The sequence below is a fragment of the Sminthopsis crassicaudata genome, chromosome 2 (genome assembly GCF_048593235.1).
Source record: "Sminthopsis crassicaudata isolate SCR6 chromosome 2, ASM4859323v1, whole genome shotgun sequence".
NCBI classification, from domain to species: Eukaryota; Metazoa; Chordata; class Mammalia; order Dasyuromorphia; family Dasyuridae; genus Sminthopsis; species Sminthopsis crassicaudata.
Window position 1 is genome coordinate 202,511,105 of NC_133618.1, and position 21,491 is coordinate 202,532,595.

Consider the following 21,491-nt stretch of genomic DNA (forward strand, 5'->3'; position numbering starts at 1 on the left):
TTTAAGTTTCATTGGACTACAAATTGTTTTATGTCATTTTGTGTGGGGGGGATGTGGGGGGGTTCTGTCACTTCAGCGTTCATTCTGAGGAGTTGCTTAGACTTATTTGAAGGGGAATTTAGGAGAGCTTAGATGAGTCCTTGATTTTTCTCTGCCATCTTTATTCCATCCTCCTCCATGATAACTTTTAGTAAGAGTTTCCTTGAGTTCCCCTTTTAATTAATTAGGTCTATTTTTGCTTTGCTTTGTCTGAGATCATGATTGCTACCTCTTTTTAACTTCAGCTGAAGCATGGGATTGGGTTCCATCCTTTTATTTTTACTCATGTGTGTCTTGCTTTCTTCCTCACCTCCTCTTTTTCTTATTTTCTTTATTTCCTATTTGCCTTTTGGGTAGGATAGATTTGATGATATGCACTTTTCCCTTTTGAACCAATTTAGATGTGATTAATGTTAAACTATTTGTCAGCCCTTTCCAACATTTCTCCCTCATCTGTAAAAATTCTGCCTCCCATATCTCTTTTATGGGCAATAAATTTTCTCTATTCTTTTTCTCCAATTTCCCTTTTCTAAAAATATATTTTTCTCACCAATCTATTAAAATCATACAACATAAAGCACTCACTCTTTTTTATTAAAGCTTTTTTATTTTCAAAACATATTCATGGAGAATTTTTCAATTTCTCAACAAGGCCTGCATAACCTTGTGTTCCAAATTTCCCCTTCCTTCCTCTTACCCCCTCCCCAGGTGGAAAGTAATCCAATATATCTTATAAATGTTAAAATATATAATCAATATATACAATTACCTTGCTGCACAAGAAAAATCAGATCAAAAAGAAAAGAAAATGAATAAGAAAACAAAATGCAGACAAACAACAAAGAAAGAGTCACATCCATCAGAACTGATCATCATATAATGTTGTTTTCATATACAATAATCTCCTGGTTTTGTTCATTTCACTTAGCATCAGTTCATGTAAGTCTCTCCAGGTCTTGCTTAAATCATCTTGCTGATTTTTTCTTATACAACAATAACATTCTATAAAATTCATATACCACAACTTATTCAGCCATTCTCCAACTAAAGAGCAGCCTGCCACTGTGGAAAGAGCTGCCACACATATTTTTAATGTACTCACTTTTGCACTTTTTTCTATGTAACATTTTTCTAACTTTACTAATAATGATAAAATCCTGAGAAGATGATACATATATCATCTTCTCATACAGAAAGAACAGCTTAACCTTATTGAATCCTTTATGATTTCTCTTTTATTTTTATGTTTCTCATCTGTTTTGTATTTGAAAGTCAGTTTTTCTTTTCAGCTCTATTTTTTTTTCCACCAGGGATGTTTGAAAATCATCTGTTTCATTAAACATTTATTTTTCCTTTGAAGAATATTCAGTTTTGTGGTATAGGTTGTTTTTGTTGCAAAACCCAGCTCTATTGCCTTCTGGAATGTTGTATTCCTCACTGCGACCCTTTAATGTGATAGGTGCTAAATCTTGTATGTGCTGTGAATCCTTTGATTTTGAATATCTCTCTGGATATTTGCAGTATTTTCTCTTCAACCTGAGAGCTTTGGAAATTGGCAATAATTTTTCTTGGAATTTTCACTTTGAGATCTCTTTCAAGTGGAGATTTATGGATTCTTTCAATTTCTATTTTATTTTATTTTCTGGTTTGAGGATATCTAGGTGGTTTTCATTGACAAGTTCTAGAAATATTTTCGGTGCTCTTTCTTTGATCATGGCTTTCAGGTAACCCAATAATTCTTAAATATTTCTTCTAAATCTATTTTCCAGGTCAGTTGTTTTTCCTATGAGATATGTTTTATTGTATTCTATTCCCACCCCTATTATTTTGATTTTGTTTCATTGTTTCTTGATGTCTCATAGAGTCATTAGATGCCATTTGTCAAATTTTTAAGGAATTATTTTCTTCAGTGAGATTTGGTGCCTCTTTTACCAAGCTGTTAATTATTTTTCATTTATACTTTTCTTCCTTTCACTTATTTACTTAATTTATCCTTTATCAGTCTAATTTTTATTTTTAAAATCAGTTTTTGGCTTTTTTTTGTTAGGCTAGTGTCCAATTCACAATTTAGTTTTGAGGATTTGCTTGTCATTGTTTTGACTATCTTTTTATTCTTAATTTTGCCTTGATTTTGTCATAATAGTACACTTTTATGGTCAGGTTCTGTTTGGTTTACTAATTTTTTTCACTCTATTTCTTGATTTGAAACTTCTATGTTTAATTTTGGTTCTTTTCCCAGGTTGGGAAGTAAGGAGCTTCGATTGAGTTTCAGAAATTTTGCTGTTTTCAGAAGGTGGGGTTTTGGAATTTTTCAATGTTTTCAATGTGGTGTGGGAAAAGGTTTGGGCATGGCTTGCCTAATGTGCAATCTGATTTTTACCTGGAACAGTCCCCTTCAGATGCAATCCATCCTGCTCCTCACTATTCCTGATTTCTTGGAACTAGAAGTGATAGTACTCTTCAGGGGTTTCATTCCATCTTGAAGAAAGAGTTCTCTTCCATGCTCTTAAATTATACAAGAAGTAGGCATAGTTAATGGAGTTCCAAAAAATCTAGCTCTGTACTTATTGGTACATTGGTGTTTCATCCATGTGAGCCCTAAGATAGCCTTAACCCCCAAGTCACAGATCCTTCTTTCTAAACTCCTAAGTTGTATTGGGTTAGAGGAATCCCTCACTTGGATCTTTTGTTGATCAATTCTAATATTCTATTATTATATTATAATATTAAATTTGAAGCATTAGTTGAAAGTTATTTTGAAGGGAATATTGGGAGGATTTAGTTGAGTGCTTTCTCTACTCCATCATCTTGGCTTTACCCAAGATGTAACTACTATTATAGCTGCTGCTGCTGCTAATGTTATTACTGCTACTGCTACTACTACTACTATCACTACCACTACTACTATTCCTAATGCTGTTTCTGGTGCTACTACTACCACTACCACCACCACCACTAACACTAATACCAATACTCTCACTACTACTACTGCTACTACTTTATTACTACTACTGCTACCTCTACTACTACTATCACCACTACTACAACTCCAACTATTACTATTATTGCAATCACTACTACTACTGCTTTATCACTAACTACTCCTATCACTACTACTACTGCTACTATCACTAACTACTACTACCACTACCACTACCACTATCTCTACTACTACTATGCTACTATCTTTACTATGACTATTACTACCACTACCTCTACTACTACTATCACCACTACTCCAACTCCAACTATTACTACTACTGCTACTATCACTATCTACTATTATCACTACTCTGACTACTACTATTTTTACTACCAGCACTATCTCTACTACTGCTACCACTACTACTACTACTATTACTACCACCACTGCTACTACTACTACACTATTACTATTCTACTACAACTGCTACTACTACTACTATTATTGCTGTTGCTACTATTATTGCTACATTAATATATTATAACATTTATATGGTACTTGAAGCTTTGCAAGGCACTTTACATATTAGCTCTTCTGAGCCTTACAGTACCATGATCTTGGTATTTTAGTTGTTATATTCAATGTTTAGAAGATGAAGTTGAGAATTAGAGAAAAAAGATAGCTTTCCTGTGGCCATCAAGTTAGTGTTAGAGGCACAGTTCAAACTCAATCATGTCTTCTTGACTTTCTGATTCCAAGTCTTCTCCTATATTCCATATGCCATAATTTCTCAAACATTCTTAAGAACATTGCTTTTTTCTCATGCAGCAATTTACTTTGCCCTGAGGAACTCTGCTACACTGAAAATTAAAGTTTGCAGCACTTCAGTAGAATTGGGAAAATTGCATATGCTCAATTTCTTTCAATAAGACCAGTCATTTTAATTTACTTTTTGACATGTTTTGAATCTAAAATCTAAATATAATAAGGTTTTATTTATTTTTTAATGTTAAATATGTCATGTAACAAATGCTGGGCAAATTAAATCTATATTAAGCAAAATTATTTAAACATTATCTTTTAGTGACAATAATATGACAGTAAAACTTTGAGGCACACCTAGAAGTATGACTCACCAGTGAAAGTCATTTACTATCCCCACATTGCCTGCATTTAATAGTAAGTAGCAAAGCTATGTTTGAAATGCAGAACCTCAGACTTCAAATCAAATTTTTTTTCACTGATACTATGAAGCAATTTTTAGAAATTTTAAAGGTTTTTTGAAGTGATTGATGACTTATTTAGTCAAATAGTTGTGGCCTGGTAAATGTTTTCCTGCAATCAATAGCAGTCAATGGTAGGTCTAAAGAAGTCAGAAAAATTAATTTAGCCAACCTTCTTGTTTTGGGGAAGTGAGGGTGGGGAAAAGCACATGTACAAGAAATAAGGTGATTTTCTCAAGGTCATTTAGTTAGTTAATTGCAGAGCAGGAGTAGGAACCCCAATCCAGTGCTCTTTTTTTCTACACTCAAAATTAATTTTTTTGGCCATCTCATATTAAGCTGGTTTATCAGAAGTTATCTAATGTTCACTACAATATTTAATGCAGCTGAAAATTCAGGGGTTATTTTTTCCAGTTATTTGCAACATCTAGAGTGTTCTACAGGAAAAAAAAAAATATATATATATATATTTATATATATTTACCATAGCTAATAAGGTTCTGTCTCTCCACTATCATTACATTTCTTCAAAGCATTTCCAATAAGAACACTCCAAATTATCTCCCCTCAGCTAGTTCATCTGTTCAGTCAATAAGCAACGTTTTATTGCTTTTATGAATTAAGCCCACTTTGCATCCAATCATTTTACAAACATCTGTAGCAGAAGCAGTCTAGGGAGCTTTTGAAAAATCAATCAGTGGGGAACAGCTTTCCCTTCATGTGTTTTTTTATTTTAATAAAGTATTTACACATATTTGCTCTGCCTGAAAAGGAAACAAGAATGAAGGAGAAGCTGCTCAGTGAGAGTATAACTCAGTAGCAATCCCATGGAACACCTCTTATGACTGCTTCTAACAGTGAGAGCTATCCAAGAGTAGAATGGATTTTGTGTAGTTGTACACTGAATTACTGCTCATTAATGAAAGTCTCTGAGCTTAGGATGGGTGACAGGTATTGGCTCAGATGACATTAGAAGTCCCATTTAACTCTAAGGTTCTGTGATTTTAATGTCAAAAATACTTTAACACTTCAAGGCTCCATAATTTATTCAGTTTAAACAATTTTTAATAGCAATTCCTGAATGCTTGAGTAAACGGTCATTCTGAATTGCTAAGGGTGATTATGGGAAATTTACCTCACTGATTTTTTCATCTATAAAAATGAGCATATTGTATTAGATGAACTGTCGGGTCTCTGTGATCTTACAGGTGTGAATGACTCCTAGAACTGGAAGTATCCTTAGAGATCACTTATTTCAAATCCTTTTAGTACAAACACTTTGGTGATGGACATCTAACTTAGATTGATCCTCTTCCACTTGAATCTTGCCTTTCAAATTTGGTAAAACCTGCCAGATCTTGGGTTTTATTGCTGTCACCTTCAGAAATAAAAAAGCTTTCTGAATGCCATGATGAGGCATTAGGAAAGGACCTTTTTTGAGGGAATTCAGAAATATGCCTGATATTTTATAGTGTAATTAATAATGTTGATGGTAGAAAGATCTGAACTCTCATATTTCATCTTAATCTTCATTAATTAGCTTTATGACTATTGATAAGTCATCTAAATCTCAATGTATCAGTTTCTTCATTTCTTTAAATTGTAAATTATAATTCTATATTACCTATATTTCATGGCTGTTGTAAGTGATATGGGCATTTAAAGTGTATACAGTTATTATCTAATATTTAAAATACAGTGTTTCCCCCAAAAATAATTGTGAGGAAATCAATGATGAGAATATACATATCTAATAAATATTACATTTGACAAAATACTTTCCTAATAACCTTGTGGGGGTGGGTAATATTGATATTACCTTTTCCACTTTACAGATGAAGAAACTGAAGTCCATTGAGGGGATATGACTTGCCCATGCTAATATAACTAAGAAATTGTGCACTTGTGATTTGAACATATTTCTTTTGACTTAAAGTCCAGCTTTCTTTTTGCATATTTGTCTGTCTTTCTGGCACTCTAGAAAACTAAAACAATTATTAAAGAAAGAAGGCTCTTAAAAAAACTTTTTGAAGAGATATTCAGGCTATTAATCAAAGTTTCTGGGTGGAGAGGGAAGGACATTTTGGACATAATTTTGTTAACAAAGAGTGAAAGATGAAGGATGATAAAAATAATGGGTATGTTGCTTCAAGAACTCCAGGGCTCTCACCATTAGACTTACTTTGTCAAATATATCACCTCAGTGTCAGCTCAGAATTTTTTTAAAGCATTTAGTTCTATGTTTACACAGGTTTGCCTTTTGAGAATGGATTTGCATAGCATGTTTCCTCCCCTACTATAATAAGGTAACCAGGATCATTGCTTTCTGTGGGCTTGCACTCAGAAAGCTGATTGCGATTCAATATAGTTGACTGAGAGAAGGGAGAACTATGGAAGGAGGTAAGAATAAAAAGCATCTTTTGTCATTGCCACAGTTTTGAGAATCCTGAGGGGAGTGAACTACAGGGGGAAAGTATTGGATTCAAATTTGGAAGACGTGATCTGTATTCCAATTCTATTATTTATCACATGTAACTTTGGGCAAGTTACTAAATTTGTCTTAAGCTCAATTTCCTCTTCTCTATAATAAGTAAGTAAATAAGCATTTATTATATGTTGAGCACTGTGATAAATACTTTACAAATATTGCCATCAAGACAACTCTGGGTAATAAGTGTCATTTTTATTCCTTTTATAGTTGAGGAAATGGAGACATATAGAAGTTAGTTTATTTGCTCAGGGTCACAGAGTTTGTAAGGATCTGAGGATAGAGTTGAATTCAGGTCTCCTATCTCTATGCCCAATTTCTATCCTTACTATCTGTTAAAGCCATTGGACTAGATAATGTCTAAGTCCCTTCTAGTTCTAAAATAAGTCAACAAACATTTATTAAGCATTAAATCATATACAAATCACTATCTAGGAAACAAAATGAAAACAAATAGAAGAAATTCATTCCTTGCCTTCAAAAAACTTAGATCCTGCTTAAGAAAACAATATGCTCACTTGTTAGGCAGTCCCTTGATGATCAGGTACACATTTTCAAAACAGGAATCAGACTAAGAATGAATTGAGCAGGAGAAAGAAAACAACCATGCTCTACTGTAATTAGTTTTGTTTCTGTCCCAGTTAGTGAGAGAATAAAAGTATTTTGTCGTTAAGATATGACAAGGTCCTGAACTTCTGCATCTTTAAGCACTTTTCCTGAAAAGTAGTTTCTAAAAGTAGATACTGACTTAGTATAGTTTAGCAATAAGAAATTAAGCAGATTTGGGGAAACGGATGAATAACTGTTGTATATGTATATGTATATGTGGTATGTGTATATGAAGTCAATGGAATATTACAAAAACGTTCTACAAAAGTGATAAACAAACTGATTGTAGAAAGACCTTTCCAGGTTTCCAGGTAAATCTTTCCAGATTTACATGAACTGATGCTGAGCAGAAAAAGCAGAAACAGGAACACATTGTATACAACAAAAGCAAGAATGTGCCATTATCAACTAGGGCTTGGATCTTGTCAATGGTTCGATGATCTAAGGTAATCCCAATAGACTTGGGACAGAAAATGCCATCTGCATCCTGAAAAAGAAGTATGGAGATTGAATGTAAATCAATACAGGCTATGTTCACTCCTTTTTTTTTTTTCCTCCCATGGTTTTTCCCTTTTGTTCTGATTTTTCTCTCCCAACATGATTCATAAAGTAATGTGTATTAAAATAAATTAATTTAAAAACAAAAGAAATTAAGCAGAGATATCCAATAAATTTTTATAACTCATAATTGATGCTTCTGGATTTATAACAACAAATTTTTAGGATTGGAGATGTATTTCTTTTTTAAAATAGAATTTGTATTAATATATTTTTTGTTTTTACAAAACCTAAATTCCTGTCTCTATCCACCCTAGAGACCTGTTCAATAACAATGAAAGAAAAGGAAGGGAAAAGAGAAAGAGAAAATCTGAAAATATAAAGTGCTCTATAGTTATCGACCTTCAATTTCTTCAAAGAAAGCGGGGGAGATATCTCCTCTTATTTCTTCTTTGGAACCATGCTTGTTCTTTGTATATGCAACATTCTATATGTTCAGTTACTAAATCTCCTATTTTGATCTTCCCCAAATGTTGCATATATAACATTTTTTTTTTAATTCACACGAACAACTAACCTATGTCAGGCCCTTAGCATGTCTTGTCTGGATTATTTCAATGGCACTCTAATTGGTTTCTTAGCCTCAAGTCTGTTCGTTCTCCAAACTATCTTCTAGAAATCTGGTAAAGTAATGTTTAGTAAGTACAGATCTGACCATGTGTTTAACTACTCAATAAAGTATGAGTTCCCTAGAACTGAGAGGATAAAAAACCAATTCTGCTATGCAGTCTCTAAATTTTTTAATAACCTGGACCCTCCTATCTTTCCATTTTCATTTACTGCTACTTCTCTTCCTGGACTGCATGATCTAATTCAAACTGGCATTTTCTAGGTTCTTAACACATAGCACTCCATCCTTCACATCCTTTCTTTTATATTGGCTATTCATAATTCATGAAATCTGTTTCCTTCTTTTTTCAAGACATAGCATAGTCACCACCTTCTTCATGAAATTTTTCTTGATACCCCCCCCCAAAGCTAATATCATTCTTCCTTAAACATCTAATATTTAATAACTCTGTATTTTATATTTATCCTTTTGGATTTATTCTGCATATTTCACTTTATTCTTGTCAAATTATATTGAATTGTGTCTATTGTATTCATGGATCCAAGTTGTTTTCTATCAGTTTAGGCAAATTTCCCCAACTTTCTCTGAATTTTTCTTATTCTTAATATTATAATTATATGACATTTGACTATATTCTTAAAACAGAATTTCTTTAGATATTCTCTAATTGATGAGCTAACACTTTGATTCTACTTTTTTCTCATTGAAAGAAATCTGTTTTGAATACTATTATATATTATGGTCACTTCTTTCTATCTTTTATTTCCTTGGAGATATATATGCCCACCTCAATCATATGCTGGAATTAAGGATCAAAGCAAATGGATAATTATGTAATTTTAAAATAATTATATTAATATGTATAATATATATATATATATATATATATAATAAAATTATATAATAATATATAATTAATACATATATATATAATAAAATACTTATATTAATTTACAACTATATACATATTAATATACTTATATGTAGTGACTTTTATTTTGTCTATAAAAGGAAAGACATATATATATATATATATATATATATAGGATGTCAGGCTTAAGTCAATAATTAGTAACATTTATTACACAGTATATCACAAGCACTATGCTATTGCTGAAGATACAAATGTGAAAAATAAATAAAGGTAGCCACTGTCCTCAATAAGGCTACAATATAAGGTGGGGGAAAAGATAGCACACAAATGGAAGCTAAAAGGAGAGCAGGGACTACACCCAACAGCATAGTCCAAAGTAATCCAGTTGATAGGAAATTAAAACATTAGCATCTTGCATGCTATCTTGAAATGATAGCTGCGAGAGTATTTCCTTTCTCTACTCTCTAATTAAAGAGCCAGAAGTTGGAGAGTACATATATTTTGTGAGAAATAAGACTGAGGCAATTTCAAAAGTTGTTGCAGTTTCCAGGGGCCATGATGGAGTATAATCTAGTTCAAAAAAATAAAGCCAATGGATAATTTTAAGGATAAGGGAGATGAATGATAGAAATAAAATCTAAGGTTATGGAGAGATTGATTCCATCTCCATGGAGTAGAATGATTTAGAGTGATAGGATACCAGAAGAAATAGATCAATAATCCATGTAAAACAATTGTTATTGGCAGGCAGAAGGACTATCTCTTTGCTAAAGATTAAAGCAGAGGAGGAATGATGGTTGATATAGAAAAGTTTATGTCCATAAAATAAGGAAAAAACAGAATTTATGACATATAGTTCTTTTTTTTTCCTCAGCAAAGTAGGAGGTAAGATATTCTTATGACATGGATAATAAATGAGATATAGGAGCCATGAGGAAAGAAAGGAAGTTTTGGAATATCCACTATGATTAGTGTGATAGAGTAAATAAAGAAAGAATATAAGGATTACCATGCAGTTTGAAATACCTGTAAATTTAGATAACATAAATTTGTAGTGGAACTGACAATTTGAGGGAAGGGAAGGGATGAGTGTCTATGCTGGAGATTATGGTGAAGAGAAAGGAAAAGCCTAACCAGAATAGAGCAAAAGGAAAGATAGAAGAATGATAAATTGTTATTTTAGAGAGGAATTAATGGGAACTTGCTAAAAGGAGGGAAGGTAGAAAATCAAATTCAATCATCTATTTCCTTCTTCCCCTCTCCAATTTGGCCAATTCTGCTTTTTAAATAATTTATCTCCTCATTTTTTTTTTCTTTTTTGTACTTTATTTAACATTTTACCTAATCTGTCTTTTAAGGTTTAATATCGTCATTGTCTCTAACCAATTTGACTTATTTTCATGATTTTCTTGCATTTCTCTCATTTCTCTTCCTAACTTTTCCTCTCTCTCTCTCTTAATTTTCAAAATCCTTTGAGTTCCTCCCTTGCTTGATTCTACTTCATATTTTCCTTAGAGTCTTGGATGTCAGAGCTTTGACTTTGCTATCTTCTGAGCGTGTTTTAACGTTCCTTCTTATAATCTAAGGACAAGTGTGTTCACTACTCTCCTGCCCGTATTTTGGACCACAAGTACGCTTTTTTTGCCCTGGAACTGTTCAGTCCCCTGATTGTCTGAGGACTGAGAACTCTGTTAGCTGTCTCTGCTGCTGCTGATTCAGTGATTTTCAGGGCCTGATTTGCCAGGCTGTGCTGGGGCAGCCCACTCTCACCCAGTATGACAGACTTTTCCTGCTGACCTTCATAAGTTGTCTTATGTGTCTATAGTCTCAAAGGTTTTGTCACTGAGTTAGTCACCCTGAGGCCTGGGACCAAGGCAGTGCTGCCATGGCCTGTGCTGGACTGTGTTCCATTCTCATCCTAGGGCAAAATGCCAATCTTCCAAGTTGTCATATATTGGAAAGTTATTTCACTCCATTTTTGGTGTGTTCTCAAGCTCTAACATTTGTTTGCATTCATTATTTAGGGGTATTTGGAAGGGCTTGGGGGAGAGTTTGGGTGAGACTCTCAGATAACTTGCTTCCACAATAATCATCTATTAAGGAACTGTTTGTGGAAGTTATTGTATTCAAAATTATGGGAGATGAAAGTTGAGAGTCTTTACTCTTAAGGAGTTTAATATCTTATAGTAGAGTTAAAATAGATAGACTTGCCATATCATGTATATGTATAACACAAGGGAAAATGTGTTAGTGGCAAAGATGTATTATATGAAAATATAAGGAGGGAATGAAAGCTAAAGGATTAAGAGAAAGATCTGTGAATCAAATAGAAAGTCCCAGAAAATGGAATTGCATGACATATATTTAAAAACAAATGGCCAGAAAAGGAAATGGTTATCAGGTAAGTGATGATAGCTTATACTTGACTGACATTGAATTGCACCAAAAGTCCAATTTTCCACTTATTAAGATTACTATTGAGGAAACACCAGCTTTTGCTGTGATTTCAAGGCAGTATTACGTAATTTTTGACTCTCTCACTTGAAGGAGGATATAGAAATCAGTCTGACCCCCTCATTTGTCAGTGGAAATATCTGAGAGGGGAAGTGATGTGCCCAAGAACACAGACCAAGTGATGGGATGAGGATGATAATAATATTGACAATTGTAATATTTTAAACCAAACAGTACTTTTTATATTTATTATTTAGTGCTAGGTTCGAAAGTTTAAAGGAAGTAGTAAATTAAGTTATCTGAAATTAATGTTTTGATTAATTTTTGGGGGGAGGGGGATTATGTGTGGAGGGAAAGGGGTGGTAGTGGGCAATCCTAAGAAGTATTGATGTTAGTTCTCCAAGTCAAAGCTTGGAGAGAAAGGCAAGAAGTGAATTCTAGTATTCATCCTAAAGGTAGGTCAGAAGCAACCATGTATCAAGAAACTCTCTTTGCTCAAGAGACTCTTTTGCACAGAGGCCAAGTCTCACAAGCTGTTTCCCCCTGGCCATTTTGAATTACTGACTAAAAGAATTTAAGCAGAGAAGTATATTTCTCCATTCCCCAAAGTCAACAGCTTTAGCAAATTCTGTTCCAAGTTGTTTTGTCAAAGCCGGTAATCCACTTTGTGCTGAAATGAGGCATAGAAAACTCCAATGGCAGAAGAACTCTAGAGAAAATTCTGAGTGTGGAAAAAATACAGACAAAAAAACACAGGTTTATCATCAAGCTCTTGAAGAAGCTTTTAATAGTAGTGTTCATTATCAGAATCCCTGTAAACATTTGATTCAGAAATAAACATGGGCCCAGTATGAAGCAATTTGCATCAGCAATACATAGCATGAGTAGTCAGACCCTTTTGATAAATCATATTTTTTAACATAGTACAGCTAACCATGATTAATATTCAAATGACCATTTAAATAAAGGAATTAACTGTTTGAGAACATTGAATTCTGGAGAGCAAAACTTAGCAATTAGATAAGGAAGAAATTTATATCTCTGTGGGACATACTTTGTCAGAAAACACATTTTATTTTAATACTCACTTTTTTCAGACCAAGAGGTTAATGGAGTTTTCTTTCTGGGTGAATCTAGGTAATCTAATCATCAAAAAGGAGGAGAAGAATATAGCTACTGCCTGGAAGGAATTTCTAAGGGCAGATACTTCCAGAAATGGAAGTCACAGTTCTTTCTCCTTTCAAATGTATTTCATTTCTCTGCTGTTCTATTGTTGTTCCTCTCACAACATCACTCACATTTTTTGGTAGGGCTTTAATGTGTACAGAATCTTTTCTTCATAGCCCTGAAGTAATTAAGGGATTTTCTATTATTCCAATTTTACAAATCACATTACTAAGGAGTAGGAACAGGGGGAAAAAAACCCATCATCGTAAAGAGTAAGAGAAGTAAGAGAGTGAAGACTAGTGTTAGAAAAAAAAGATAACAGTAGCAAAGGAACATCTGGTGTCTACATAGTGCTTTCAGATTTACAAAGTATTTTATATGTGCTATGTCAATTGATTGTCACAACAATCCTGAAAGGTACATGTTAAATATATTATCCTTATTTTACAGATGGGTAGACTGAGGTTGAGAAAGCTAAGTGATTTTCATAAGTTCTAAGTAAAAATTTGAGGCAGAACTTAAATACAAATCTTCTTGATTCCAAATATAGTGTTTCATTAATTATACTAGATATAGGAACAATAAGCAATAAAAATTGTATAAATCAAGAAAGTATTATTAAGTACTTCATTTCATGCAAATTGAGGACCACATTCTATTGAATAATAGGCAATCATAGCAGGTGGATTAAAAAAAAGTTTTATTGGTATTCATAATAAAGATTAGCCTAGAAGGAGATGAACAGATTACAGAAATTCAGTCAGGGACAAAGTTGAATGTAAGGAGGGAGGAAACAGATATTTATTGAGTACCTACTTTGTACCAGATACTATTCCATTGATATAATATAATCTCATTTAATTTTCACAAAAGAAGTAGGTGGGATTATTTTCATTTTACAGTTGAGGAAGTTAGGTAGATAGAGGTAAGTGACTTATCTTGAGACTTAGAACTAGTAAATGTCTGTTATTGTAGTTGAACTCAGGTCTTTCTCCCTCTGTGCTAGCTATCAGGATCTATGGATCACATTCAGACAGAAATGATTGATTAGGGATATTGTAGAAATCATTTGAAATATACTTTAAGTAAAGTAGATAGCCTTCTAGATACCTGCTAACCTTTAATAAAGTGTTATTTTGGCACAAATGAGGAAATAAATACTTGTAGAGATAAATTAACCTTTATCAAATAGTAATAATAGAGCCAACACTAAAATGCAAAACTTTACTCTCAGTTATTTGTCCATTTCCATGACGGGCCTCCCATCTTATCATTCTCTCTTCTTAAATCAAACCAAACCAAACCAAAATAAGTTGATATTAGGATTTAGAAGTGGAAAACTTTGTAACTTTGAGATCTAGAGAAATTGAATGACAAAGTCAAACAGTTAGCAAATAATAGTTGATATGGGATCCATTACCAGAACTATCTGATCTTAATCAGATCTTGAATATCAGATCTTGCTTCTTGAATATTATTTCACACCTTCCCCACTTCCTGACTTGCATTAGTAAGAAAACATAAACCAAATTGTGACAATTAATAGGACCCTGGAAAATAAGTCCACAGCACTAATGCATTGTTGGTGGAGTTCTGAACTGATTCAACCATTTTAGAGAGCAATTTGGAACTATGTTCAAAGGGCAATGAAATTGTGTATATTGATCCAGCAATACCACTACTAGGTTTATATTCCAAAAAAGATCGGGTTCATTTTTTTTTTCTGAAAGCATCCTACATCATTTCCCAAAGAACAATAATATTCTATTACAAACACATACCACAATTTATTCGGCCATTCCCCAATTAATGAGAGTCCTCTCAATTCCCAGTTTTTTGCCTTGAGAAAAGAGCCACTATAAATATTTTTATACATATATGTCATTTTCTTTTTTTGTAAAATCCCTTTTGGTATTTATGCCTCATAGTAGTGCTGTTAGGTCATAGGATGTGCATGAATTTATTCTTTTGATCATTTGTCAATTGGGGGCATTAGCTGTTATTCTTTATAAATTTGACTCAGTTCCCTCTGTGCTTGAGAAATGAGACCTTATCAAAGAAACTTGCTTTAAAATATTTTTATAATTACCATTGCTATCTTTATTTTAAATTCTATTCTCTTTTCCCCCTGTCCCTTCTTAAAAGTGTCTTCCTACTGACCACTTCCACCTTCAATATGCTCTTTAATTCATTACCCTTTCCCCTTTCCATATCCCATTTCCCTCTGTAGTAGTACTTTTTGTAATGGTAGAGATTTGAAAATGAGGGGATGCTTATAAATTGGGGAATGAGTTAAGTGAGCAGAATCAAAACATTATATCTAATAATAATATTGTGCAATGGAAAATATGATTGACTTAGCTCTTCTCAGCAATACAGTGATCCAAGACAATTCCAAATGACACATTTAGGAAAATGCTATCCACATCCAGACAAAGAACTGTTGAAATCTGAATACAGATTAAATCATACTATTTTCATTTTTTTCATAATTTTCCCCTTTGTTTCAAAACATGACTAATATGGAAATATTTCTTATATGATTGTACATGTATAAAATATCAGCTTGTTTGCGAGAAAGGGAGGCAGACAATTTTGGAATTTAAATCTTTCAAAAATACTGTTGAAAAATGTTTTTATATATTTGGTAAAAATATAATACTAATAATTTTTTTTTAAAAAAGGAGGGAAAAAAACAAATAAGGCCATCCAAAGGACTTATAAGAAAGTATATGAAATATAAAGGAATATATGTCCAAAGTAATATAGAGGACTTTATGTGATCAAAAGTAATGTGTTTTTCCCCTTATAACACATGACTGACCAGAGCCTACTTTAAATTTCCATTAAAACTGTGATGATGTTTAATCTGTAAATGGGATAATGAAATTGAGCTAGAACAGCTTAGCTCATAAGTTAATAGAGATTTAATATTTAACACAGGCTCAAAGGGGCTGGTCTGAATGAAATCAGGCAAGTGAAATATTCAACCAAAACTCAAAATGTAATCTAGGGCACTAATTTTACAATGGTTTAGCTTCCTGATGCTACGATAAGTGTGGAGACACTTACATTTGGAGGTTATCTAGTTCCGCTTTTACCAGAACAAGTGTCCTCTCTACAACATCTCTGACAAGTGTTCATCCAGCCTTTGCTTGAAGACCTCCAGTGAAGGAGAACCTGCTGTCTCCCAAGGCAGCCCATTCCACCCTTGAATAGCTCTAATTACCAGGAAATTTTTCCACTCATCAAGCCTAAATATGCCTCTCTGTAATTTCCATCCATTTGCTTCTCCCTTCTGTGTTGCCCCAGAGGGGAGAATTAGGAGTAATGAATAGAGGTTGCAGAGAGGAAATTTTAGGTTCTATAAGATGGCACAGATTAATTTTTAGAGAATAGCCACACTAATAATGGTAAGAAGTCAGACAGAGAGACTAGGTTGTAATGTTTAAGAGAGGGATTAGATTGCAAGGTGCTGATGTGATGTTTCTAGAGATTCTCCCAATGGAGCAATTGCAATTTTATAAAAAAGAAAAAGAAAATGACCTCCTCTTACCCCTCTCTCTGCTTCCCCTTCCCCCCCCAACCCTCTACCCCACCACAACAATAAATCAAGAAAGATGGGCTACTGGATTTTTCTCAAAATTATTTATCACAGCACCTCTTGATCCTCTGTTCATTTGAGAGAAGTACAGACATGAGAAGATTTATCGCAATTCAAAGGCTTATAATAAATTCTAAAAGCTAATATGGTGTTATTATCATAAGTTGGTTGACAGTTTTGATAATAAAGATTCAGAGAAGAGTTATGAAGAATGGAAGAGCATTCAAGAAGGTACTAGGTTAAGTACTAAGGATATAAATAGAAATATGAGATTGCTTCTGATCTCAAGTAGTTTATATTCTAATTGGGGTGAAAAGCATATATTCTGGATTGCTATTCTGAGAAAGGCATGTCTAGGAAGTTTCAAGGACTATGAATTATTTCATAGGGAAATCATTGCCTTCTTGGGATAATGGTAACATGGTTGTAATGATCTGACTGACTACTGAGGCCAGAGAAAGAGGTAAGAATGAGGGGTGGTGGGTCAGAGCAAGTAGGTCAGGATTGATGGCAAGATGGTCTGTTAAAAGGTACAGATGGGATATGATATACAGCTTTGATAGAACAACACCACAGATAATAGAAGAGTTACAGGAGAATTTAAATGGGAATACTGATCTCAACCTGAGTCTCAACCTTTTGGTAAAGCTAAACATATCTTGGTAAAGGCTATAGTCCTTTCTAAGGAGAAATAAATTTCATAATCAGTAACTGAGAAAGGGAACAGAGAAAGAACTATAATTTCTTTCTGTCATAGGACAGAATGTTACTAACCATGTCATCCTCCCTTCATTTAATTTGGATTATGGAAGATGCTAAAAGAAACAATGTAAGATCTATAACCATCTAGGTGGATGATAATTTAGAGTGTTTGTTAATCCTAAGAACAGCCAGATTTGATATGAAACTAGGATAGAAAGCAACACCTGATAGGGAGCAAATATAGTACTAAGAAACATGATAATTTAAGTAGGAAATGAGTAGGTTTATGATGTCAGTAGCATAAATTGCTTCTCTATGTGTGTGTACTGGTCATGCATGCTTTCTATATTTATTTCTCTGTATAGAGGGACACTTCCACTGAGTATTTACACAATTATGGGTGAGTAAACTGTTGAGAGAAAAGACAGAATGTTACATTTTTATTTTATTTTTCTTAGTATTTAGTTTTCAACACTTTGTTATGAACTAAATTAATTCTATGACTAACTAGTGATAATTCATTGTTATTGGCTTATTAGGGAAAGAGAAGGAATAAGCATTCATATAGTACTTACTTTGTGCCAGTGCTTTGAGTGATTTTACAAATATTAACTTATTTAATATTCACAACAACCATGAAATTTAAGCACTATTATCATCCTTACTTTACAACTAAAAATAAGGGAAGCAAACAGTAGTTAAGTGACTTACCTAGATTTACAGAGGTAATAACTATTTAAGATTGGATTTTGACCTGGGTCTTCCTGATTATAGTCCCAGTGTTCTACTCATTATACTATCAGCTGCCTTGGGTGTGTGTGTGTGTGTGTGTGTGTGTGTGTGTGTGTGTGTGTGTGTGTGTGTGCGTGCATGCATGTGTGCACGTCCAAATGCCCATCTTTTTCCATTAAGCTCCAATTTGTAGGTTCAGTAAATCTGTGTTGCATCTTGAACTGTATTGTTCTTAAGAACATATTATTCCATTATTTCTTCCTTTTTGTAATGAGGACAGAATAATCTTGCATTATTAACTTGACTGAAATAGAGATATCATTTTGGTCCTCTTTGAGAATGAAGAACAATTATAATCTTGAATTATTTAAATATCCTTTCTTTTTTTATTTGAAAATCTTTCTCTTGATGATTTGCAGAAATTGTTTCTGAATTTAGTTGTTAAGTTGAACTATTATGTATTTTAGAGTTTTTAGCCTTGGATTTTTTTCTGAAAGTGTTCTATGAATTCTTTCATTTGGAATTTCATTTTCAATATTCAAAAATACTAGGCAGATTTCTTCCATTGTTTACTTTATCAGGATGATTTTTTTCCTGTCATATACTTTTAAGAGGAATTTGCTTCTATGCATCCTGTCTTCAAGATCAATATATTTTTCTTGAATAATGGGGAATTTTACTTTTAATATTATTGTCTTTTGCTTTTCTTCTTCTAGGTTGTTCCTAACTTCTGTGTATTTGTATGTTAAATTTATTATTCTCTTTTTTTGTTTCTTTGATAAGATTTGCCATTGCTGATTAAATTTCCCCCCATTTTTCTTATTATTTTTTGTTTTTCAGGACAGAAAATCGACTCTCATACTTTTATTTCTCATTCAAACCATATAGGAGGAAAGTTGTGGCTCTATGTTCTCCTTAAATTCTAAAAGGTTCTTTTGTTTGATCAAGTGTTGAATCATTCTCCTTTGTTTTGCAATATTTATTCCTAGATGCCTGAACTCAATTACTAGATATTTCCTTCTGTTGTTATTGTTTTTCCTGTTGATTTATCTGTTTAAGTTCAAAATCTTTGAGTTTTCTTCCTGAAATCTTTTATAATTTCATTTGTTTTTCTTCCTACTTTCCTTATCACTCACTTTATGCTTGTAGTTTCTTTGGGACTGAATCTTAAAGTGTTCTGCCTCCTTTCATACTGGAAAATTAAGTTCACCAATCTGGGGTCTCTGTCCCAATTAACTTTGGGGTTAACCCCAGTTGGATGCTATATGCTTTCCCTCAGGTTTGCTAGAGTGGCAAACTTCCCCCACTGCTCCCACTGCATATAGTGAATGTTTTGTTCTGGTGAGCAGTCCTGCTCCCTCACCAGCATTTCAGAACTTTGTCAGCTGGTGTTTCTGAGTTGTGGCCTCTAGCAGACTTTTGTTTCTGAAGGTATGGCTGTCAAGACTGGGTGAGACAGTGACCCTTATCCAAATTAAAGTCAAAGACTCTCAATGTAAATAGCAAAAAAAGAAAAAAAAAAAAGGATTTATTAAGATCTTGCAAGAAACTCCCAAAAGACCAGGTATCAGTTAAGGAATGCAAAATGCAAATTGCAAAATAGATTATATAGACCCTAATCAGAAGCTCTCACACCCTGCTTCTGACCTTTTCTCCCATTGTCTGGCAAGTTCTAATTAACCCAGAGACTAAATATTGACACCAGAACACACTTTAATTATTAGATACTTAAATTCTAATGAAAAGGTATGAGGGTAGATAGGAGGGCATTATTTGTTTATCTAAGACAATTGAACACCTACAACTTTTTAGCTAAAGCTCAACTTATTATTGCAAAGTCTTAAGTCACAATTATGATATAGGTCAAGGTCACATTTCTTTTTTTTTTTTTAATTAAAGCTTTTTGTTTTTCAAAACATATACGTGGACAATTTTTCAACATTAGCTCTTGCAAAACCTTGTGTTCCAGTTTCCCTTCCCTCTTCCCCCATGCTCTCACTTACATGGCAAGTAGTCTAATATATGTTAAACATGGAAGAAATATATGTTCAATCTAATATATGCATACAAATTTATACAATTATTGTGCCACACAAGAAAAATCAAATTAAACCAGTTAAAAGAGAGAGAGAGAGAGAGAGAGAGAGAGAGAGAGAGAGAGAGAGAGAGAGAGAGAGAGAGAGAGAAGCAAAATAAAATGCAAGCAAACAACAACAAAAAGAGTAAAAATGCTGTTGTGAACCACACTCAGTTTCCATAGGCCTCTCTCTGGGTGTAAATGGCTCTCTTCATCACTGAACAATTGGAACTGGTTCATCTCATTGTTGAATAGAGCCATATCCATCAGAATTGATCATTGTATAATCTTGTTGTTGCCATGTATAAAGATCTCCTGGTTCTGCTCATTTCACTTAAAATCAGTTCATGTAAGTCTCTCCAGGCCTCTCAAAAATCATCCTGCTGGTCATTTTTTATAAAATAATAATATTCCCATTTCTCCAATTGATGGGCTTCAGTTTCCAGTTTCTTGCAATGTCACATTCTTATGAGAGGTCTTCATTCAATTTATCCCATTTACTTCTATAACATGGGATTGTTAACTTCACAGCACGGGAATATCAGAAGTTGGATTAGGATTTAAGGTTGGATTTTGATGTAAACCTATGTCTTATCTTTGGGTTTGCTAGTGAGGTTTAATTTCTAGTAGCTTGGAAAGTGGGGAGTGATAATAAGTGAGTTTAGAGTAAGCTTCAGTTCATTTTTTCTTGTTTTCGTTTTCTCCCCTTTTGAATTATGAGCATCTCAGATAATGAAAACAGCTAAAATTATTTTATCTTTGGCCCATAATTTTTCTTTTGGAAAATTACGAAAGGTCATAAGGATCAGAGAAAATATCTAATCTTCTATTTTGCTGCTCAGGTGCTCTAGAAATCCTCTGGGGTATATTCCTACCCCCAAAATGAATGATAACTTAGTTTAGTAAACTTTGGGTCTAGATTGAGGGAGACCCTGTGTGCTAGAATAATATCATGGATCCATTGAAGTATTATTAAAGTATATCATGAACATTGGGGATATAGTGATAAAAGGTAATACCATTTCTGGAAAATAAACTATTTGTATCATTCATTTAGTACCTAAAAATGTGTTCTTTTCAATACATTTAATTATTATCTAAATGAATGCATCTATACAATTATTGCTTAAAATTCATATATTGTAGATATATATATACATATATATATATATTTTATATATATATATATATCTCAAATACTACTAGCATGTTAGGTGGTAGATGACTCCATGGGATAAATTTTTTGAAAGGCATGGATAAGAAGAATTTCAGGCTAAATATAGTCATCTGTTTTGTTAAAAGGAACATCAATATCAATAAGACCACTGATCCACAGATTCTTTTCAATATTTGAGAATTGCTATTTATTTGTATGTCTTTTAAAGTACTTATAAAATACTGGAAGGGAGGAGCCCTGTCTAGTTCACTGACCTTTTTTGCCTGTGGTGTTCAAAACATTTTTATTTCATA